At 38.4% G+C, this 25440-nt stretch overlaps 1 long non-coding RNA gene across 1 annotated transcript in view; it reads left to right on the top strand.

The window, feature by feature from the left end:
- The window catches only part of LOC143303255 (uncharacterized), a 63662-nt gene that overhangs the window by 37907 nt on the left and 315 nt on the right, over positions 1–25440 (top strand). The window lies entirely within an intron of this gene.

The raw sequence follows: 25440 nt of genomic DNA, 5'->3' as shown, positions 1-25440 counted from the left end.
CTCCCCGGAATCAATGGCAGGTAACTATAACGTTGCGTTACGATCGCGTGATTAATTGAAAATTTAATTAGATGGCGCGGCGATCGGCGATATTCGCGTGGCCGAGTATTCAAATTGAAACGTAGGTTGAAGCGCCGCCATCGAACTTATATTCGACGTTCGCCTTTTCCCAGAGCGCGAGGGATCCGCAAACACAAAGCAGCAGCGGCTGCAGAAAACGTGGAAGCGACGGCCGGTAATGCCAGAGCCGCACTTATTTGTCGGTTTAATTAAACGCACTTCTTTTTCGTTCGACGAGTATTTTCGTTTTCGTTCGACGTTCGGTCCCCTCCTCCTTCTCTCTCTCTCTCTCTCTCTCTGTCTGTCTCTCTCCATCTCTCTCCCTCTCTTGGCTTTCGCTGCCTCGTTATCCTTCCTACCCTATTTCATCTCTCCGCCTTCTTACCGTTCGACCCTCTCAAATTCTCCGCCCGTACTGGATTTATATCCCCGTCGGTCGCGGTATTCGTTAGAAGCATTAAGCTTTAATTTCGCTGAGAACTCGTGCCTTCTTTGCTCTTTCTATCTCCTTCCTTCTTTCTCCTCTGCTTTTTCTCTTCGTCATTTCTCTCACTTGTTACCACTCTAGGAATCTACTCGTACCGTATTTTCTTTCCGACGTACATAATCATTTCAGCGTCGCTGTTTACAATATATGGGACCCGTTTGACCAAACTTTGGTTTCCACCTATGTATTCCTAAGTTAACGATAAAACTCGGTTACGAGTAAAGCGTTGCGGTAGACGTTCGAAACGACATAAATTGTAATATATACGTATATCAGTATTTTTCAGGTCAGGTCTTATTATATTTTCTCGAATCTCTCGGAAACTATAGGAGATAGAGAAAGGAATGCCGTCGATGAACAAATTTCGTGCTTTTGAGCGAGAGATATAACCGTGTAACCAGATGTTAAAAAATATCACTTGTCCGAATAACGTATTAAATTCATTCGTCATCCACGAGTCATCCAGGTTTTCCGAAAGATACCTGTCATATAAATTCCATTATGCCCTTTTTCCTCTCTCCCTTTTATGTCTGATTAGAATATCAAAAACTTAATATCGTGGTGAATACAATTGTATTCGGCAAATTGTGTCTTCTTATTGGTCGACCAAAGTACACCGAGGAATAAATTTCTTTATAAAACTATCTCGTGATATATACTTTATTCGCCCTCTTACGCTGTACCGTAAGCATGCTTCATCTGCATGCAGATTAAAAACCTGAAACGAAATAACGTGGTGATGGTTCTAATTTTGTCGTCTGTAAGGACGCCGCATCAGAAAATGTTAAGTAGGAATTGGATTTGTTTCGCGAAGAGGGTGAACATTTCAAGAATGTCGAAAAGAGAGAACAAGGAAATTAAGTAACTGGGTCAAACCCGATAGCGAATGCGTCGTTAACGAGCAGCCAATCGATAACAAGGAAATGTCAAAAAGGTGAAAACGTCTGTCACTTAGTTCTGCACAGGCTGTCATTACTTTTCAGCTGGATAATCCTACGCAATTACTGGCGACGCGGCGGTTCTTCGAAAATACTCGATTCGGAGCGTATCAGTAACTAATTGCATCGAACGATATATCTGATAAAAATAGAAAGCTGACAGGCTGCAGTTTATACAAATCTGAAAAGCCAGATTTATACGTTATTTTCGTATTGGGTTAAGTGTTTTAATATTTAATTGATACAACGATGAAAGGAAAAAATAAATAAATATTTAAATAAACTGACTAATTATTATTTATTAATTACTTGTTAAAAAATAGTTACATAAATCATTAGGATGGATTGTTGTATCACAATCGATGAAACAATTGTAACAATTGATCGACGATTAATATAGCGTAAATTATTTAATCATAAGTTGTCGATCGCTATTCTTGATATTATGATCGAACGATCGTTTATCGAACAGGTTAATTTGATTTAAACGTGTCAGAATTTGCAACTGTATTCTGTTAAGAAGGAAATCCAAGTATAATCTGTTGGCGGTGATTCGTTGGAATGCAAAATAAGTCCACGACGACTGTATCGTATTCGTGTATTCGTTGATCTAATAATTAGGCGTTGGGAGGAGAATCGGAGAAACGAACGTTGGCACATTAAAACACTGTGATTACGGTAAAGATGGAATAGGAAAAGAGGAGGGGCAGGGAAGGTAGAGAGGGAAAACGAAGAAGAGCAGGTAGGTAAGTAGTTATCACGGTTCCGTGATAAGTGGTAGTCGTCAGACTGCACGGTGCTCGCGCTTTCATAATAATCAAGTCCCTAGAAATGAAAGTACCAACTGCGTTTTCCCGATGCGTCGTACATTTTTGTCAGTTTCTCACGAGATCTTCGAGAGAGCTACGGGCAGTCGTATGTCATTCCTCTTTCTCAGTTAATTTTTGGTTGATCGTATTATCTATATAACAACTCGATTTCCCTGACAAGTTTCAAATATGTAAAATGATCTGATAAATCAATTTCTGCGTAGTCCGAATATCAACAAAGATATACGCGAAGATAAATAAAAACTTATTCTCTTAACACGGTTAACCTGGTTTGGCGTTGCCGCTATTATACCTTCGAAAGAAACGCAAAGCGGAAATTTAAGAAAATTTAACACTGAAATATTCACATTTATCAGTTATTTAAAACGAAAAGTTGCTTCACTTTGACGAATAGCGAATACCGTTGAGTCGAAGATGTTCGAATGTTTTATAGATTTTATCTTATTAAATCGACTATGAGTGTCTTTAATATTTATTATATATATATATTATTATTCGATACAATACAAATTCTAAAGTAATTTTTACTTTAGCCGTTTAAACGAAGAATTAGGTATTCTCTCATGGTAGATAGTCGCACCTTTCTTGTAAATGTCAATTTCATAAGACGAAATATTTTTCTAAAAATTTATGCACGGATGCGACGCATCGAAATAACAAACGTACTTTTTTCTCAATTATTCGAATCTATAAATTAAAATGTTAAATATTATTGAATATTATAAATAGAAAATAGTACCGAAGAATGTACGATAAAATATCCAAAGCATAGTAGTAACGATGTCTAGTGATGTAAAATATATCATTATTACGTAAACACGAACTGCATATTCCGAATATTTAACATACAACTAGGGTCTTCAAAAATGTATAGCACTGCATTGTAGACAGTCTAATAAGAATAATGTAGTATCTTATTTCGCGTCGAGGATCTTTATTAGTTCAACTGTTCTTCGTGGTAACGACGAAAAATGAACTTAATATTTGTATCGATGCGATGTTCACATATCGAATATAAGTTGATTTTACGATAATCCTATTTGCCGTTAGTATAGTGTTAATGTAATTACGGACTCGCGGTGCACTCGACGTATTATATAATTATGTCGATTGCTGATTCTTATACAGATTGACCACAATTTGCAATTATCGATGGTGAAATCGATAAAGCGTGAAATTGAAATTTCAATTCGACCCGATGTTGAACCCTCCTGTACAGATCAGTGCATAGAGAAACTGCGTGAAATTATACGCAGGGTTTTTACGACGGGACCCTGACCCGGCTAGAAAGAAAAAATTAATCTTCTTCCAAGTTGTAAAAATAAAATAGCTTCGCGATCGGCCAGGCAACTAATTTGAAAATGTAACAGCGACGGTGCCAGAACTTTTGTCGGGATCGTAAGATAATTGGGCAGGTTTTCTACGCTTTGGCAAATGAAAATTTCATTCTCGTTCCATGGAAGAATAAAGGTTGACTTTAATTCCCGTAGAAGCGCGTGTGTACAGGCCGCTTAATTATAGCTTGATTAACGTAATCAAAATTGTCGAAGAAAATTCATGTTGAACGATATTTAAAGTAAAATCGAACGTCGATTAATATTTAATATTTATTAATATTATGCAATTAAAATAAAGCTATCACACGTGTGCGACATGTAATACCGTTCTTTATAATGGGCATAACGAACATCGACGATTTAAGACTCGCACGAGCACCGATTTTAGTTCACGTCATACAATTACATTGTACTTCTCCGGCAGAGTTTAAAGATACAGTTCAATTAATTAAACCAAGTCTAATTTAGCTTGATTAAGCTAACGATGTCTAATGTAGTTTAACGTAATTGCTCGAGCAACGGAGACTTCGCTGTCTTTTATTCTATCGATCTTTCATCTCGCACCTCGACCTCCTTCGTGCCAGTCTTCGAACGGTTCCCTAGTAAAATGCGAAAGCCTTATTTGAATATGTATTATCACATTAGCGACGTAGGTCTTCGAAACCCGAATATAATATGTTAATTGACGTTTAAGCGATCTCCGGAACACCACTACTTTGTTCGACTCTCCTTAAATGCTACCAGACTTCTTTCATTTGCTTCAGATACCACAGGTCTTGGTTACAAATTACAACCTTACTTTAATTACTTTAATTATCTGCTCTCGTAGTCGAAGCACATGTCTACTTTTAAACATCATTTAGTTCCTTCTCAAACGTTTCTCGCGTATTCGTATGATAACGAAATGCTCGAAAACCGACTACGAAATAATTCCTATGACTGTAAACGTTGCTATACACGATTCAAAGATGAACATAGCAGTAGACGAAAGTTATGTAACAACTTTATACGTTTGATGCTGATATTTTAACGGCGGTATACATCCTATATGAGCTGGAATCCTATATGAAATAATCGGAGGTTATAATTTATCTTATCTATCTTATCCATCGAATTATGCGATCTACGAATCTAAAACGGAAGCACTTTTTGACAAGACGTGCAAAAGGCATATTAATGAGCTTGACTGAACGCAGGTCAACCTATCGCGCACCTAGACAGATATTCGTATCAATCTATATGCATAGATCGTATAAGTACTTGTTCCGTGGAAAACAGTACGCGAATACCCCACAGCTGTGCTCTTCGTATTCGAAGAATATTTTTAATCCGAACGAATTATCAAATTCGTAATGCACATGGTAATAAAACGTATATATTTTTTCTGAATTTTAACTATATACTATTTCCAGTTGATTTGTGACACATCAAACGAGAAGTTTTCTTTAATTCGTAAAAACGTGATGCAACGTTAAGTGAAATGAGTTGTAATATCGAATCGAGTAACCTTGTGCTTTATTAAAAGCCGCGATGTATAACGCAGAAGATAAAGTAAAATGGCCGAGATGCGATATAAAATCTATACATAAAATTCTAGGAAATGTGACATGAATCCAGAAATAAAAAGAATTCGGAATCTGAAAAGTTGAAGAAAGGTAATGGTAGATACGCTACACGTGCTACTTACGCTTCACTAGGTTTCCGCTTTTCGACCTAATCATTTTGTAAAATGTTGCATATCGCTTGTATAGTAAACACAGAAAATGTAAAGTTCACGAGACATACGACAAAGAGATTAGAGCAAGAGATTGAAATTTGTGCTGTCTTTGGTTGGGCAAAATCATAGAACGTCTGACTCGTTTTCCATTCTCACTATCGTTATCGGTAGTTATTCGACTATCTAATTTAATTTACTTGTATTAGCGCATTTAATGCATTTGATTCAAAGGATAGCATTAATAAAATAGCGAAATCACCGAATAATATTGAATATTTAATTGAAAAAATAATTAGTTGTGTCGTATGTAATGGAAAATGTAGTTGAAAAATACAACGTTGAACGAAGATCGATTCGATGACTATATATTTTATACTTCTTCGTACTTTGAATTCATTCAGAAAACTGAAAACTTGTCTACCATCGCAAAATATACCTACCTTCCTTTAGACGAAACGATAATTTTTCATCCGCCTTGATGGCAATTATGCCGGCAAAAAGGAAAGGCCATATGTATGCGTAATAAAAATTGTACGAAAGAGTAGAGAATGGGGTGGCTGTTGTATCAATGGACTATATCGAATGTACGCCTGCAAGCTGTAGGAAATGAATGGCGAAACGCGAATACAAGATGAATTTCGAAAGATTCGGTCTTAAAAATTGATAGGTTTCAATCACGTACTGTATTTCACAGAGTGTTCTGTCGCTATTGGAGATTGCTTCGCTCGACTACACAGTAACAAAAGATACAGTTATAAAATTTTATTTCTCTGAATATTGGAGAGTGGAGCTATCGAGATAGGAAAATTCCGATGAAAATACTCGATCTTTAAAATCTAATAGATCGATAATTAAGTCGATCGAACGTCCTGTTTTATTTTTTATATTTATCCCATCCTATAAACTCTTTGACCATTTTAAATATCCTGCAACGAATCTAAATTATCGAAAGAGAATATAAACTAACGATAAGATCGGTTGTCGATAAATGCCATTAACTTTTTGGGATATAATAATAAGAGGATTCTTACGTTTCGACCGGTTCGAAACTTTTTCGTAGAACTGCTCGATGAAACCGTTTAATTAGCTTCGAATGCGCGTTTCTTTCAAGGAGAGAGCGAAGAAAATCATAATCGTTTCCTTGCTAATCAATATAGTATACTTGACACTCTCTCGCCAACTAATTGCGAGTAATTATTTTCGTTGCAATTAAAATCGCTTGCCCCGCTGAAATCCAACGTGACTGGTTCTGACAACAACTATTTCGCTGGAACAATATCGATAACTCGCTTAGATCGGTAGAGCGCGAAAGGGAAACGTATTGTTGAAATTTAATTAAAACCAATTTCGAGCACCACTCAAAGGCGAGTGGTCTTACATTGACTCTAACCATCTTCGGCCAAGAGCCTCTGTTGTCCGCTAACGATGGCAAAAAACGAGATCTAGTGGCTAATTAGCAGACCTTCGGTCGTTCGGAAAAAACCGATGTATAAGCCGGATTTCTCGTGTAAACTTTAATATTTCTCCAGGTCAAGAAGAATAAAACCGATATTCTCTCTGAAAAATTATAGGGGACGTCGAATATTTCATTTAACACGATCTTCCATTTAATACGCGTCGCTTAAAATATTATTTGCTGCGCGCTACTAATTAACCGCTAACTGAATCAATCGAAATAATTTAGGGTAGGCGAAATTTCGAAGAAGTAGAATTATACCGATGCTGACACGAGAAATGCGATTAAATAGAAATAAATAGAAAAATAATAGACACGAATTCAATAGGTATAGTAATCATTTTATGCGAATTTCGTCTATAGAGCATTGTGCTTTACAGCTTTGTCTTTAAAATAATGGAGCTCGCGGCAGCTACGTAAGAAATCTTCCAATTAGTTTGAGTGGCACATGCAGGCCTAAATTCTTGACGATTAAACGTGAAAGATTAATTCGATGAAAATAAAGATAAATCTTTCCGTTGTTATTTTTTGAAAAGAGAAATTTAGCTTCCTAAAAGACTTTCCCACAAATTTCTAAATATTTTCTCCAAAGTACTGCTTTTCTCTACACATATATACTTAATGGTATATTATTAATAATTATTTCAAATAATTTATTCGAATGTGAAACACAGTGAAGTTACTTTCTCTATGTTATTGTTAAAATCAGAATAATCGATTAATTGAAACGATTAATTGTTTCAAATTGCTATTTTTTGCTTTATTTCAAATAAAATGTGCCCGAACATGGTTACATCGTATCCCGATTCATATCATTTTCAACAACGCTATGAACATCGACGTTCTCGTTAAAAATGCAGCCGATTCAACTGCAACGGTACAAATAACGTATAAAAGTTTCCATCGTTTCCACGAAGAGCGTTCTAAACTTTAGAGCCACAATGTACACGTATAATACCGCGAGAAATTAACTCGCGAAGCTCCTACAGTATTTTCAGCGAACTAACAAACAGCGAGCTTAAACCGAAATCGAAACAAATCATTCGCCAATTTGTATCGACGCTCGACCATGAAACGCCAATTTTCGTGATTACGCAAGTAGTTACTTGCGCGCCCTTTCGCGTCTAAGCTACACGCGAATGCGTGTCATGCACCTGTACGAGAGAATTTCGGTGAACAGCGCATTTTTTTTTTTTTTTTTTTGTTGGAAAGTATTAGCAACGGCCTGTTTTTCGAACGACCATCGATCCGGGGCGTCGAAGCTGCGTCGAAGCTGCGTCGAAGCTGCGTCGAACAGAATGAGGCAGGCACAGTCTTGCGTAACGAACTGAGCCACGCCGGCACAAATAATGGAAGTTTTGTTTGGCGAACGGGGTAATTCGTTTATCTCCTTTTTCCAGCAATCCAGCGGCCGAACAACGCTGGGCTCCGGTACAGAAACAGAGCAGGGGGATTGTCCAGCTTCGAATCAAACGGAATTACGTGCATTCGTTTCATCTGATCGTAAACAGTTACGTGTTAACAACGCATGTTTGTCGGAAGCGGCGGAAGAGAAAAAGATAAAGATGAAAGGAGAGATCCGGAGAATCGATAGATAGTTGAGCCAATTGAACAAAGAAATGAACGATCGACGAAGAGAATCGTTCGCGAGAAGGGAAAAAGTAATGGATTGATAAAGCAAAGATAGGAACGTTGGAAGGAAAAATGAGGTAGAGATATATTGTATAAATTGTTGCGAGCAGCTACGCGACGATTCAATCGGGATACGATTAGTTTTATTTTAAATAAATTTTTTACGCATCGATCGTTTCAACCGGAAGTTAAATATACAATCACGTTCGTTCAAGTCTTCGTAGACTTAAAAGAAGAGTCACTTTTTATTTAAATAAAGAATATATAACATACAATATGTTTATATATATAAACAATATATATAACAATAATATGTTTATTTCCTAACGTATGCAGGAATAATAAAGCCATTGTTAAAATGTTCCAACGTTGAAGAGAAATTTTGTAGCCTTTTATTTTAATAAAGGCAGTCTTTTGTACGCTCAAAAGTTCTACTTTTTTGTTCCATGTTTTAAAATTATAAACGACGAAAGTTAATCCTGTTTTTCTTAAATAAGAAGACTAATAGACAGAACAAAAGTGTCTGTTGACTAATAACAAAGATTTGAAGAATCGAATAATTATTAGAATAACGTGTACGAATACTTTTGGAGAAAGAAATAATACGAAGTTTAAAATATAGAATTTAATCGTCTCTTATTTCTCTTCCTTCGAGTAAATTTATTGGAAAGAAGAAAGATACGCTTTGCGTATAGAAGAGATTCGGCGAAATAATTGTAAACTTAAGAAACAACAGGTCAATGGTAACATTTACAGATAGAAATATACCAATGACAAATACTTGGTGTACGATACTACGTTGATGAAGAAAATACTGTTATACATTTAGTTAAGTCCTACATATTTTATTTAATATCACTGCCTTTTATCTGTATATCCTATTTTATAATAAAACGATGAAAGAATAATAATACACGCTATAAAATCACTTTGTTAGACAAAATCAATGCTTTTATTTCTATTTTGTGATAGTAACAAATATATAGCGTATACTTATAATTTCGTTATACTTTAAAGTATAATCTTCGTTGTAATATATATAATTTTGTATACAACGGAAACAAACGATTATTATTTATGAATATTATAAAAAACAGATCGGCGTGCTTAACGGTACAAGTTCTTGAAAATTAAATAAAATTATTGAAAAAGAATAGTTGAAATGTAAATTTATAGCGTCGTTTAAAATAAAATTTTCCGTTAGTCCAGAAATAATTTGAAATAACATTGTAAATTAAATTTTCTATAGAAATTTCTTTGAGTTTTGTATTGTACATTAACGAGTTTTCATCTTGAATCAACAAGCGAACCTTCACGGCGTGCTACATATTAACGTGTTCGATATTATATGTAAGTGCTCCAACTATTCGCAACCATCAAAGATGCTATCAAAGTTATTGGTATTCTATTATGGTCGTGACAGCAGTTTCATTACAAAGCTTACCAAACTCGAATATTTCCATTGATATTAGCGATTGTTACACAAACTAAGCTTTAAATTACATATATTTTGCATCGGTATATATCACACACATTTTCGGCGTAATTATTTCATAAAGCTAAGATTGTATTAATAAAACACAGGCTCGTGAACATGTTCGGACATTTGTTCCGAAATACCTTTAAAGAATAACCCGTATAACGTCCGATAATAAGGAAAATAGTAATTAAACGATAGAAAATCACAAAACACAGAAACATTTACTCGTTCGTTCGTTAATAAATATACGAACCTTGCTAACGATAAGACTAAGACTCGCTAACCGAAGAATCATCGCACAACATCTAAGACGTTCGCAATCGCTCGTCGCATCGTATCATCCAGCGCGTACGTCGTAATTTCATAGGAACGAAGTCCTTGACGACGACGGTTACGAAGCGATAAGAATATCGCTAATCCTTTTATTCCGGAGAAGACCGTTCTATATTATAATCTGTACGCGTTTCACTATGTAGTCGACGGTGCTTCACAAAATGTCACTCTGCAGCTGTGATTAATATGCGGTTTATTGGTGAATTGCAGTCATGTGTGCGCCCTTGGTAGCATATTCATGCACCCGTGACTGTGAGGTAGTTGCAAAGCGGTTCGAATTTCTCTCTCCATCTCTCTCCCTTTCGTTTTGTCCCTGGCTCCTTCCTCGCTCTGTCATCCGACTGTCTCTCTTTCCGTTTTCTACATACACGAGGGCACTGGTGTGTGTACGCGTACGTCGCGTCGTATCGTTTTGGACGTAGCACGGACATTTGCTGACTGGCGTTTGGTCGAGATTACCCGGTCCAAACCCACGGTTTTCCTCTCTCTCTTCTCTCTCTCTCTCTCTCTCTCTCTTTGAATTACAGCAAGTCCAATTTACAAGCATCGGTACGAAACGAATGCAAAAATGAATTGGACGTCATGAGCGACTGACCAGCCGAGGACCGATGCGAAAAAAGGGACACAATGCGGCGCGCGAGCAGTCCGAGAGAGAATCCTGGCCACGTACTACCCGCTAGTTTCTAGATTGGCATATGTATATCGTTAACGTCTTCTTCGCTTTAGTACTATTTGAGAGGATAATATCGTTGCTTACGCATTATTACGTCATCTTTGTTGAAGAATGTTGGAAATAATTATTATCGTTGAGATAACCAAGATATTCATGCTACATACGAAGGAAAAGATAATTGAGACACGTTGATTGCTAAAATGGTGTTAAATTCAGATCTTTAACAATGTCGTCTTGTTTCGTTGATAATGAATTATCAGGCGACACTGTGAAATTTATGAGTTCATATTGGTAAGAGTTAGTAGCAACTGTTGAGCGTTATATCCGGAAACTCAGAGGGTTTCGTTTATGCCACGGTCAAGAACAGTCGCTGTTTTTGAGAAATAAAATTTTAACTCGGACGGTACGTGAGAAATTTAACCTATTTTCAACAGTATGTTTTTTCAACTTCTTCGCCTCACTTCGTCCATAGTTTAATAGCCGAAACCTTGTCATAACAGCCCGTTTCATTAACTTTGTAAAGCTGTTTTTCCGTAGCGAGCGTGTCCTCTTATATTCATTTCAAGATAACGTCTCTGGCCGAAATCATTAAAGAAGACATTTCCTTTTTATGAATTACGGACACCGCGAAACGTGCGGAAAAGGCGGTCTGCTGTCTTATCTGCGAGACAAAATAGGTCTGCGAGCCATTCGAAAGGATGGATACGTTAGCGCGTCGCGAATTACGAGCACTATGAACAGCGTGCCGAATTCTTTCTAATTTAGAGTCAGCAGCTATTACACGAGTCTCGAGGATCGAACCTTTATAATAGTTTACTTCGATCAGTTGCATAGGAATTTGTTGCCTATTTGAATATAGATTTGTTCCTTAATTGGCAATTAGTTCTTTGTCTTGCGTTCGAAGGATTGTACGTAATTCGCACTCTATTTCAATTGTCTCAAGTTTTCAGCGAAAATAATTTAATTTTCTTTCTTTAATGAAATTTATATCCGACATTTTGTACTATGCATGAGGAAAGTTTTTCTTATACCTGCTTTTAATTAAAATTATACTTACAGTCTATCCAAGTGCGTATAATAACATAACACGCTCCTTTTTCGTATTTATATGAAATATAACATGTACATATATCCTCGCATTTATATGAAAAATAGTTCCGACTTGTTAGCGGAATTAATTCACTTTACAGAAATAGACGCGCGTTATAGCAGCCGAGCGGATCGAATTTGTTTTGACAACATAGCTAATGTTCAAGCGCTTGTAATCGTATTCGTGATCGCGATCCACTCGTGTAACAATGTTGTCGCGACCTATCAACTAAGTGGCGATCAGTCGGGTTGCAACAGTTCGGTTGAGATCGCGAACCTTGAACGATATTAACGTTCAAGAAGGAGGTAGATTAAAGATGTCTGTTAAGCTGGTGTTTAGTAGGTTTGTTTGAACTGTTTATTTGGTATAAACGGAAGATATACCGATGACACAGAAATCCTAGCTCCCGACGTCGATCTAGCGAAGCTTCGGACAAATTACAATCACGGCTTAACGAAATAGCAGTCTTGTCGAGAACATGGAAAATTGAAGTTAACGTCGTCAAGTCAGTATATATTACAATTTACAATTCGAATTAGAACTTGTCTGGCAGTTATTTGTTATTTGTATAAATTGTTATTACGTAAAACGAATGTGTCGAAACGAATCTGAACGTACGTCTGCCCTATATGGAGAATGACGCGTGACTGAAATTTAAAGATTATCGAAAAATGGCAGAACACGATAGCATGACGAATCTTAAACGCAGTCTGGTATATACCGAATATACCGAACCTGATAGATCTTCCTAACGAAGACTACCAACTAGGTTTAATTAAAATAACAAATTAATATACAATAAATCTGCATCGCTTCGTGACACGCCACTGGGCGTTGTACACATTTAGTGCCACGTGTCGTATATCAAAGTTGATGATTAATATCTTCGCTCGATAGATTGCACAGGAAGGAAGTGGACGAAAAAAGAAACTTTACACAAACGTTACGAACATGTTGTTACACTCGTCAGAACGAAATTGCTTGCCCTATATCTATTATCTATTTTCTATTAATAGACATTGTTCTTGTTACGACCGATCGCGGAGAGACGCGGTCGCTAGGAAAACGCGTCAGCGAGAGGCGTAAATTCTCGCTACGATTCGGTGAATCAACGCCGCGAAGTAGTCGTTCCCCTGTTTCGGGTAGGATAACAGAGGTGGTTGATTGAATATTACACAGTAGTAAGTTAGGTCACCGTTTATTCCACAACTTATAACGAGGATAGTTACACTGGTGCGTATGTACGAGATGAGTGAGTGACTGATCTGCGGGTGTGTATACCCGCTCGAAGGATGTTGACCGTTCGAAGGATGTGAAATCAGTGGTCTTGGGAGACGATGCTGTCTCGGAGGAAGGCTAAGGATCAGTCTAGCGCACGGGACCATCGGATTTGTTCGTGCCGATGTTATTTAGGAGAGCGAGGGATTAGCCTTCGTTTTTAATTGCTCAAACGAAGGGTCTTAACTGCCCTCGAGAGAAGGTTATTAATGGGGGGAAAGTTGCCGCGTGCGTGACAAAAAAACAACTTTCCCTTGTCCTGCCGTGGTAGACAATAGTGTTTAGAAACTCCTCGGGACCAGTTGTTTGTTTTGTTTAAAGGACCTTTTCTCGTAAATCTATGATTTATGGACGGTGCTTAAGGCTATTGAGGGTACGCCGTACGGAAGAGCGGACCTCTGGTGTCCGTCTGGCCCGCGGTGTGTGACCTGGGCCAGGCAGAGAGTCGCGCGGCGTAACAGTTCTATTCATTCATTATTCATTCATTCATTGTTCTATTCATTATTCTTAGAATTGTTCGGATCGTTAAGTAAGGATTAACATATGCGTTACTCTATACGGACTATGTTTTTTATGAGTAACGATGATATTTCTATATCTAAATATTTTGGATCGTATGTACACGCAATAATAGATGGTAATAGTAAATGGAAACTATAAAATACATACGCGCGTATAGAATCTTAATAAACGAACGCAAATAACTCTTTCGCTGTTTTCACAGCTACGATACATGCATTATCGTACGAAACATAGAAGCAGCAATTCGGGACAATTAGTAAGGAACGAGGGCAGATGTAAATTGGATATCGTGAGTGACCGATCAATTAGGAATGGATTACGGAACGCTAAAAGAGGAAGCAATAGCGCAACTAAAATGTGGACAAAGAAAGTATTAAATTATTTAACCGTGTCTCGGAAATGACCGCTACATTATCGAACACCTAAAATAAAAATCTAAAATGAAACGAATTAGAATAAGATCGAACAGAATAAAATCAGTACGATAGGATACAATCATCGAATAAAGACTAGAGGGAAAGTTCGTGAGTCATATTGATGCATACGTATTAAATAGATGAATATAACACTAACGATAACAACAACAACAACAACATCGCCAACAACAACAACACCAACAACAACGACAACAACAATAACAATAATAACAGTAATAATAATAAGTCACATTTCCTTTACCTTTTACGAGAAAACAGTTTCAAAGTTCATTACGCTGTTAATTAGCGTCGTAACGATTATAACATTTGTTTGTATATTTGGTTTTGAAATTAAACATATTTTTTTGTTCTTTTCAAAATTTGACAAATATTTCTCGTAATAATATTATGGCATCGGAGGCACTAAAACATTGCTTGTCCTAATAATTGTATCTTTGACTTTCGTAAAATTTCGTCAATTTGTCAGCTATTTTTAAAAGAGTTATAGATCTGGTCCTAACAGGTTGTCTTCAGTTTCGATCCTATCGTACTAAAATTCTTCCGTTTAGCGGTAAAGTGAGCACACGTATCATGATTTTCTCCTCTGATCTTCAAACATAATTAAATATGATTTAAGCGACAAGTTTAAGGCAAATTTGAAACTTCCCTGTTGAAATGTTCAAATTCAAAGGTAACTGTAGTAATTATCAAGCTCACAAACGCGAAACGCGTAACATCGTTTCTCCTTTGTTGTTTCTATTTGTTACGTTGAATGAATTAATGTTGCAATGGTACACGAGTTAGGTGAAAATTTAAAGGGAATAGCGACACGAGTAGGTTAAATACAGAGGAAAAGCTGTACAACACGCAACGACGCACATACCGGGGAAACTGCACGCATTCGATATTCTAATGTTCCGTCGTGTCGACGACGCGACGATTCGAATCCGTGTATATTTTTCGCCGGCTGTACTTTCACAGGTATTTGGTATGTAGTATCGTGGACGAAAGGCCTGGGAAATATCGGGCGAACTATGAACAGTGTCGCGAGAGCTGAGGCGCCGTCGGGCCCATCAATGTGTCATCGGTCTTTTCAAGTGCATAGTTTCGTGGAAAAGACCTACGTGACCCTGGCCACGAGCGTCTGCGGAACACGTGTGCGGTGGGCCTAGGAAAAGGACAACAGAATGGGACAACGGCCAGAGAGTGGCAGTCGAAAAGCAGTGTGCGAGTCGAGAAACAGAGCGCGAGTCGAGAAACAGTGTGCGAGTCGAGAAGCCGAGTGCGAGTCGAGCGGAGACGGAGTTTGCGAGTGGCGTTGCCGAGAGAGAGTGTGGATTGCGCTGTTTTCTGTACGTTTGGTATGAATAGTTCAAGTTAAGCCACAATCGTCTTTTCTGTCTGATTAACATCTCTATTGTCCACTTTTTGTAAACATATTACATCACGATATTACATATTTTTGGGGGCTCAGCCGGGATTGGACAAGACAGAAAACGAAACGGTTTAACAGAGCTATTCGAGCTAGTTGTGAATTTACCGGTACGCGGTGCGGTAAAAGACGATATCGTTGACTGTTTAAGTTTGTGTTGTGTGAAAAATGGCCAACGTCGGGGACGAACGATTGTCGGGTGAAGAGGGTTCGACGCTGGAGGAGCTGAGGAGTAAGCACGCGCGAATGAACCTCCCTATATCGGGTGCGAGGTCAGTGCTGATTGCAAGGGTGACTCGGGCGTGTAGGGCTGGACAATCGTATCGTAAGGGATCGACGGGCGGTGAAGAGCTAACCGGTCAACGAGATTTTGAAAATGTACAGAGAGCTGAGCGTGATTGTAACGAAGGTGAGGATGTTGAGAAAATGAATACGAAGGAGTTGAAGGAGCGCCTCGCTAGTTTGGGTTTAAAAACGACGGGAAGAAAAGTAGAATTACTCTGCCACTCTCTGGCCGTTGTCCCATTCTGTTGTCCTTTTCCTAGGCCCACCGCACACGTGTTCCGCAGACGCTCGTGGCCAGGGTCACGTAGGTCTTTTCCACGAAACTATGCACTTGAAAAGACCGATGACACATTGATGGGCCCGACGGCGCCTCAGCTCTCGCGACACTCTTCATAGTTCGCCCGATATTTCCCAGGCCTTTCGTCCACGATACTACATTCGGCCATCCTGCAATAACATCTGCCCTCAGATGTTGCCTTTTATCTCGCTGTCATCAGATGCGTCACTTTCGGCGTTTAGGACCCAAGGTTTCATAAAATCGAGGTGTGTGCGGGTCCTTCCTTCGGTACTGCTTCACACGCTTTCTTCTTTCCTTGTAATTTCGCAGGTTCCCTTCTAGCTTACCTATGTTTCGTTCGGTTAAGCTACAGTCAAGGCAGTTGGATACCACGTGTTCGACCTTTTCGCGTAACCCCTTGAACCAGAAGTCCTTCTTGACCATAGCTTCTGTTTTGGTAACCTCGAAATGCCCACGCTCGTGCGCTTGCCTGACTACTTGAGCCCGCATCGCCTTCGATACTACTATTAGCACATCGTCCTTACACTCTTTATACAAAATATTGTTTCTTACTACCTGCCCATCGGCCTGACTGCACGTTGCGGCGTCCAAAATCCTACGGACTTCGATGTCCTTGTTCTGTGCCCTTCTCAACCGTGCAATCAGCCCGTCTTCACTCTCCGTTACATACATAGTGCTCGGCAGGGGCTTCCTACTCGGAGCATCTACATGCTGCATACTTTTCCCCGGCCGATGACACGCCTGATACTTAAACTCGCCTAGTAACAAGGCCCATCTAGCCACACGCACACACAAATCTTTCTTTCTAACTACACCTATCGGACTCGCATACTCCGAGTCTGACGATTTGATGACACCCTCGTTTGTCCACGCTTCCATCAAACCATCTTCTTCCTTTCTTTCCGACGGCGCCAGTCTTCGCGGTCTTCGCGCTACCGGCTTGTCGCTTTCCAAAACTACTTTTGCGGTTATTCCGACGTCTCGCTTCTTCTCCGGCCTATACCCCCTAACGATATCTCGAATCGCTTCACGATAATGCGGTTCCTGTACGTGTGTTAGGTCTGTTTCGTCAGTCTGTTCTACCACGTTAACTCTAAACACATCCGACACGTCTTTGTTAGTCTGTTCGTCAAGCCGCAAGAAAGTCACTTCGCCTCGTTTAACCCGTAACTCTACCTCATCCAGAAAATCAGTGCCTAACAACAGGCCGTGCTTCGTCAATATTTTGTTTGAGACAACGTGCAAAGTGATTGGCAGTTTACACCCATCAACCGTCATTACCTTAGTGAATTCACCCCAGGTCTCATTGCCAGCGGAACCAAAACCGTCGAACTTAAGCTTGCATTTACCTAGCGGTGGTGACCCTAACCTCGCATACTCGTCTGATCGAATGAACGTGAGATCACTACCCGTATCCACTAGTGCCACAAACCTACAATCATCTATCGCCACTTCCTTCACATACTTCCCCTTTTCGGATCTTGACACTACGCAAGTCTCTTTCGGTCGTGCCGTACACCTCGCTGCAATATGTCCAAATCCGCTGCACTTGAAACACCTAACACCTTCTCCCCTCTCCGGACACTTAACACTTAGATGATCCTCACTACCGCAAATGAAGCATCTTCTTTTCTTCATTGCATCTACAGATTGACTGGGCTTCCCGTTCTTCTGGGTTTTAGCCGACTTCACAATCGACTTTGCTCTGCGACTCTTCTGCTCTTCGTACATCACTAACCTCTTCCTCAACTCTTTGATTGACGTAGCGCCGTACAATACAGCCTTATTGTTCTCGTCGTCTATTATTCCATCCACTATGTATTCCACCTTTGCTTCCTCCTCCATGTCCACATGGCTGGCTATTTCGAGCATGCGGTACATGTAAGCCAAACATGCTTCATCACTCTCCTTTTTTGTTTCTTCAAGTTTCTGATGAACTTGCCTACTGTTGACTTTCCTCGAAAATTCTTTCACTAGCCCCCTCTTCAACTCATGCCAAGCCCTGGCATGACACTCGAAGCTCGCAAATATTTTCGCTGATCCCTTCAGCAGCTTCCTCGCGCAGACTGCCTTCTGCCCATCCGACCACATGCACGTATCAGCGACTTCCTCGAACGACTCGAACCATCGTTCGACATTTTCACCTTTGTCGCCACTAAACGACTCTAATGCATCTTCGACGTCTCTAAAACTCAGTGTCGAACCAACGCATGCCCTTCGACAATATTCATCACGGTCCTGATACAACCTTCGCGTACCTCTCTTGTATCCTCTGGCGTTTTTTCTGTCATCTTCATCCTCACTTTCGTCGTCGCTTTCTTCTTCCGACGATATGTCATTACCATCCATGGCCGCTCGTAGCCGTGCGCGTAATTCTACTTTTCTTCCCGTCGTTTTTAAACCCAAACTAGCGAGGCGCTCCTTCAACTCCTTCGTATTCATTTTCTCAACATCCTCACCTTCGTTGCAATCACGCTCAGCTCTCTGTACACTTTCTAAATCTCGTTGACCGGTTAGCTCTTCACCGCCCGTCGATCCCTTAGGATACGATTGTCCAGCCCTACACGCCCGATTCAGCCTTGCAATCAGCACTGACCTCGCACCCGATATAGGGAGGTTCATTCGCGCGAGCTTATTCCTCAGCTCCTCCAGCGTCGAACCCTCTTCACCCGACAATCGTTCGTCCCCGACGTTTGCCATTTTTCACACTACACAAACTTAAACAGTCAACGATATCGTCTTTTACCGCACCGCGTACCGGCAAATTCACAACTAGCTCGAATAGCTCTGTTAAACCGTTTCGTTTTCTGTCTTGTCCAATCCCGGACGAGCCCCCAAAAATATGTAATATCGTGATGTAATATGTTTACAAAACGTGGACAATAGAGATGTTAATCAGACAGAAAAAGACGGTTGTTGATTAATTTGAACTATTCATACCAAACGTACAGAACACAGCGCAATCCACACTCTCTCGGCAACGCCACTCGCAACCTCCGTCTCCGCTCGACTCGCACTTGGCTCCTCGACTCGCACTCGGTTTCTCGACTCGCGCTCTGCTTTTCGACTGACCCTCTGGCCGTTGTCGCATTCTGTTGTCCTTTTCCTAGGCCCACCGCACACGTGTTCCACAGACGCTCGTGGCCAGGGTCACGTAGGTCTTTTCCACGAAACTATGCACTTGAAAAGACCGATGACACATTGATGGGCCCGACGGCGCCTCGGCTCTCGCGACACTGTTCATAGTTCGCCCGATATTTCCCAGGCCTTTCGTCCACGATACTACACGTATGTCATGCGCAGGTGGTTACAAGGATGAATCAAATTACATGGTGTCGCACTTGAAATAACGATAATCGCATTAAATAATTTCGCAGCATCAAATTAAACGGGAGGAATTCGAATTAATTATCGGCGATGGTCGCGTGTAGAGTGTCACGCGATGAATGTAATAAATAAAATGTACGCCAGTGAAATTTATAGATGATACGAAGGAATGTATCGTTATAACATTATGTAGATGGTATTAAGTGGTAACGAAATACGGTGAATATAATTATCGCGAAGAATACGATCGACGCCATGAATTGTGATTCTTCTCCATTTTTTATTATTTACAATCGCATCAAACATTGTCGTAGATTATTGGCAACTTAATAGAATGCAAAATTTACGTCGAATCGCAAGTTATTGTACATATAATCGTACATTTAACTCGTTCACAATTATTATACGATTATCAATTAACTAAACGATAAATGTATCGTTTTGGGTGAAACTGGTGTCAAATTTTGGTTCAATACCTATACATGGAAAGCGATACAGATGCAAAGTGTACGGTCTCTAAAATAATTACATAAATTTTAAATTGACGCTGTTTCCATGATATTAAAAATTATAACGAATTAAAAGTCAACGTTAAATAGTAAAATACGGAAGGTTCGAAGGAGTTCGCAAAAATGGAAAAACGTAGGAAATATGTTATAATGTATAAATACGATTAATTTCGACATTCGCAGAATTCAATAATCGTAAAATCACCAACAGATTTTCAAACCAAGTCAAAGGCAATACGAACAATGGAACGATGTTATAGAACGATAATACCGAATTCCAATGAAACAATGCCGAAAATTTGCCCACTAATCGTCGTTTATACCCCATATTTGTAGCCTGTGTGGTTTATGCTTTCACGTGTGTACACGTGTACGTGTATAACCCATTATTTTGCATTTCAGCAATAATTATTAGTATACGAAACGGTAGTCTGGAAATATACGTACATACACGCGGTTCTGTAACCTACGTGTTATAAAATTATAAGAACGAAGAGAGCGTGATTATAAAAATAATAACGAATAACGTTGAAAAATTGAGTACAACTATGAAAATCGATAATATATCAACTATGCTCTTTCGATCATACCTTAAAAAATAACTTCCTTATCTAAACTTTCTCAAGAACGTATAAAAAGTTTTCAATCTTAGGCTAAAAATATATCTGCAGATAATATTTAACTAATAACAGTATATAAGCACTATTACGAAATTCTCGTTTCGTTCTCTAGATTTCTTATAGACTGAATCGTTCAGTCACGAAATTAATTATTTGTTTCATTTCGTCAAGACGCAAGCTGTATCCATAAAAAATTTGTTTAAACTGTTGAAATACTCATGAGCCACTATATCGTACGTATATATACATATATATATAAATATGCATACAGATCTGTATTATCATTTCGATGCACGTGCTTTTTTAAAACCGTTTGATATGATTTAAAAACAGTTTCACGAGAACCGTGAGTACCTTTGACTCTTGTAAACCGTCTTTTCTAACACGAATATTCCAGGTTGTACTTAAGTCACGCTTCGCCAGAGTTCGAGACGTGATAAGTTTGCGAAAGGGAATTTCTCCAACTGATGTGCAAGTTATGGTACTTTCCAACTGGTAAACTTGGCAGATTATACAATAACTTTATGATTACTATTACGTAGATTATTAATCAATTTCCCTGCCTCGAGTAACCAAATTCTCCTACCATTAATTTCATCCAGAAAATGTTTATCGAGGAAATACAAATATCCATTAAATTCGTAAAGTTTACAAACCACTGCTGACAATAAATTCATGTACTACTGTTTATTTTAAATACTCTTATAAATACTCTTTAACGTTATAGTTTCAAAATATTTGAGACAAAGTGCGAGGTAATACCGATTATGAGATAAACGTTCTTTATACAAGTTATACGTATAGTAGACCTTCCATTGCACGAGCTAATAGAGGGAAGAATTTTCGCGCAATGGTACAAGAAGTGTTTAGCACTGAATTTTGTATACAATAATCGAGATAGTGAAACGTGAAACGAAATATAACTGTATAAAATAAATATAAAATCGAGAACAATCTATTTTGCTCGATTCTACTTATTTTTTACGGAATATAAAAAGCATCGAAATGGATTGCAAATTTTTGTGGCAACTAAATTACAATTTTTTCAGTACCGTTAATTTCGCTATCGATTGACAAAGAATTAATCTTGGCTAATTAATTCACGAACGAGACTGTGGATGTTCCGACCGACGAACTATCAGCGATACAAAGGAACGTTCTCCGAACGATGCGAAGTTTTCCGTTTCCTGTCGCCGACAGGACAAGACTGCTGCAAGAACAAGCATTTACTATCACATGGTAATATCAGCTCGTTCCCGCATTTCGTTTTGCTTTTTCTTTTACTGTGACATTTACGGCAAAATTTGAAACATACCAGTATGATTTTTACGATACTTTGTTCATGACAGGGAAAAATATAACGAATGTTTTGTAATAATAAGCGCAGAGCACCGTTTTACGAAAACTAGCAGCGATTTGTTTTACACCATTGTGAATCTCAACCTTCCGATATTATCCCGACATTCAAAGTATTAAAAAAGGACGGCAACGTAAGCGTTACAAGCTTTGCCTTTTCCGTTCCTCCCTCGTTCTCTTTCCTGCGGTACCTAAACAATTTTGTGCGACGCTTCGCAGGTCAAGGAACTCTTTATTGCAACAGGACGGTATGAAAATAGACAGGAGTGGCTGTCAATAAATCGAAATACTATATTACGCACACTGTAACGCACGTTGAAGTTTAGCCAATGACGCGTTGCAAATTTATTTGTTGACATTTAGTTAAAGAAATGGAGGAAAAGCTGTTTAGCGAGGGGTTGGTACGATGGGAGGAGCGGAGGGTGAGTGTCGGTCCAGCAGAGTCGCCGCAACGTACAACTCTCATTTGGCTTCTATTGTCCGGGTATTGCTGAGCCCGGATATCGGCTACAACACATACCGGTTGATTGTAACATAAAAATCTACACTTTTCTTCATTGCCGATATTGTTTCCACTCGAAAAAAATATAGTCGTAATGCTTTTCCATCTACGCCAGCTTATTGGGAACTTATTTTGCAAACTAGTTTGAAAAAAATGTTGCCTTCGACATTTATCATTTTGTAGCCGATCAACGCTTCATCGAAATTCATACTTAGTACTCCGTAACATTGTTATAATTCAAAAGTTATTTCCCACGTATCTAGTTACGACAGCTACGCACTGACCATCCACTTATAACGATTATTAGTTTGTTATAAGTTTTGGATTAATATATTCGTTCGCGTACGTCCGAGATGCAAGTCGTATGAATCTCTAAAACGCAAATTAAACGTTACGAAATACTGAAAAATAAGTTTTCGATTTTTTAACTTTTAACTCTAAACGTTACGTTTCTAAGAATCGATATTCGTGTTTCGAAAGTTATTAATTTTCTCTGTGAGCTGAAATTCAGAATCAATATCGCGTCTGTTTCGAAAATACGATACGAAATAATAATCATATTTGTGAGTATCGCTAAATTATTATATTATTTGATCTTATATTAAAAAGGTATGAGGTAACACGGGGAAAAATAGACGGTATTTCAGGTAAATCAAACGCTTTTAGCAGTATATTATTTAACTGTTTAGTTTGCGTGATGTCTTAAATGCTGTCTAGCTCGCGTTCTCAAAATTCTTGTGTTCCACCTTTCCAATTTAATACGTTTCCAACGATACGCGCAGTTAAAACGGAACTCCTCTACTACATGTATTATATAAGATCATGCATGCTTATATAGCGAGACTAATATACAATGAAGCGCATCTCGTGGCTCGTAAATCAATTAATCACTGTAGCCGAGAACTATTTTTCTTTCTACTGAAATTTCCTTACGAGATTTATGAGCACTGCCACCCGTACCAGTATTATCTACATATAAGGTCAGCCAGAGCTAGCGGGGGTTAGTTGATTTAAATCACTCTATTCGAACGTCCACTCTGCTTCATCTGCATTTAAACAGTTATGCAGAAGTTTGCATGCGTGTATTCACGTACGCCACAATTTTCATCCTATTTTACAATATGCATGGTATTTCATATTCCCCGGACCGTTTATAAAAATATTCCCAACTAATTTCCAACCACGGAACTAGAATAACGTCGAATTGAAATTCAAAGGCCAGTTTAATATTTCGCCGCGTGTTTTCAGAGGAGTTGATAAGCTGACAAATTGCGAGAAAAACGTTGGTCGATATTCTTGGCTCGTTTATCGAATCTCGTTTTGTCCGTAGTCCGAAAACGAATTAACTATGCATTATATTTTTATGAAAATTTGATCATCTAATTCTAATTGATAGGATATTTGTTAACTTTCAAAATATTCTTTTCCATTCCGGTTTACGTTATGACCACTTTTATACTCGTATCGAGAATCATATCGTTTTTTCGAATCGGACAAGTAAAATGACCGAAACATCGGAGAACTCTCTTTTTAAAAGACTATTCCAAATTGAAACGTAAATAAATGTGTGGTGTAAAAAGTGTATATCAAAAAATTTTACTTTGCATTCCGGATTACGATGTCCCTTTGATAAAAGCATCCTTTTCGACGATCACGTATTCGGCCGTGAATCGATAGCGAACAATTTTAGTACGTAAACCAATCGGTTTGTATCATCCTCAATGATGCACTAATTCCCTAGACACGTGGTTCAGCTCTGATCGAAACAGAAAGGACCGAGGCAGTATTCATCGACCGATCAACCGTTAACGATCAGATCGAATGCTCAAATTTCCAGAAGTTAACTAACCGTAAAAAGGAGGGAAACCCTACTATTAACCCTACTATTATACATTTAACCGAAATTAGTTGAAAATTTTAGATACGTCAATTTAAAGGAGCAACAGTGCTCGGTAGAATATTAATGTCTAAACTGGAAAATTTCAAGATGCAAAAACGTATAGAACGATGGTAGTAGTATATTCCTTCTTTCTCTTGTTAGGTATTTTGACGTTTTTGTCAATTTCTCTCGATTTCTTTCTATCTTCGATTATATTTTGATTTTTCTCTCTTACTGCACAGCCATTGCCTTTGTAGTTTTATTTCTCTCTTCCCGCCTATTTTACTCTCTAAAGCATCCCTTCTTCTTTCTACTTCTGTTGTTGATAGGTCATTTCTTTGGTAAAATTCTCTCCTTTCTTCTTGTCACTTCGTCATCGTGCTACTCTCTCTTTCTATCTCTTTCAGACGTTCCTTTAATATTTCACTATCTGACTCTTCCACTCTAATTTTGTTTCATCTTATGACTAAAAAGAAATATTTTAATATAAAATAGTTAAAAGATGAAAGAACCTGTTAGGCATAAAGATATAATTAACGAAGTTTTATAGGAGCCAAAGATACATACTTTCTGTTAAAAGACATACTTTCCATGCTATGCGAAGGGTGTAGAAAAAACAGATAATTCTTTAATCTCAAAATCACATAAGAAAATAATTTTGGTCACATGAGATTAATTGACATCGTATTTGATTTTTTAAACGATTTCACTGTAAAAAGTGAAAGGTCCGAATTTTTGTATATCTCATTAAATTAATAATAAAAATTTATTATACCCACGAAGCCACATTTAATAGATAATCGTCGATATCGTAAGATTACGATATTTCATTTATCTGTGTTGTTATAGAGAAGTCTCTCTCTCTCTCTCTCTCTCTCTCTCTCTCTCCCTGTTTTATGTTATAATATCGTTAGAAAGTCGACCCTCGACGATATCGATATCTTGTATAATCAGAAAACTGTATCGTATAAAGGTGTCAGGAG

This window comes from Bombus vancouverensis, chromosome 10 (assembly GCF_051014615.1).
Source record: "Bombus vancouverensis nearcticus chromosome 10, iyBomVanc1_principal, whole genome shotgun sequence".
Lineage (NCBI taxonomy): Eukaryota > Metazoa > Arthropoda > Insecta > Hymenoptera > Apidae > Bombus > Bombus vancouverensis.
Note: the sequence above shows the minus strand (reverse complement) of the source record. Positions and strands in the feature narration are given on the sequence as shown.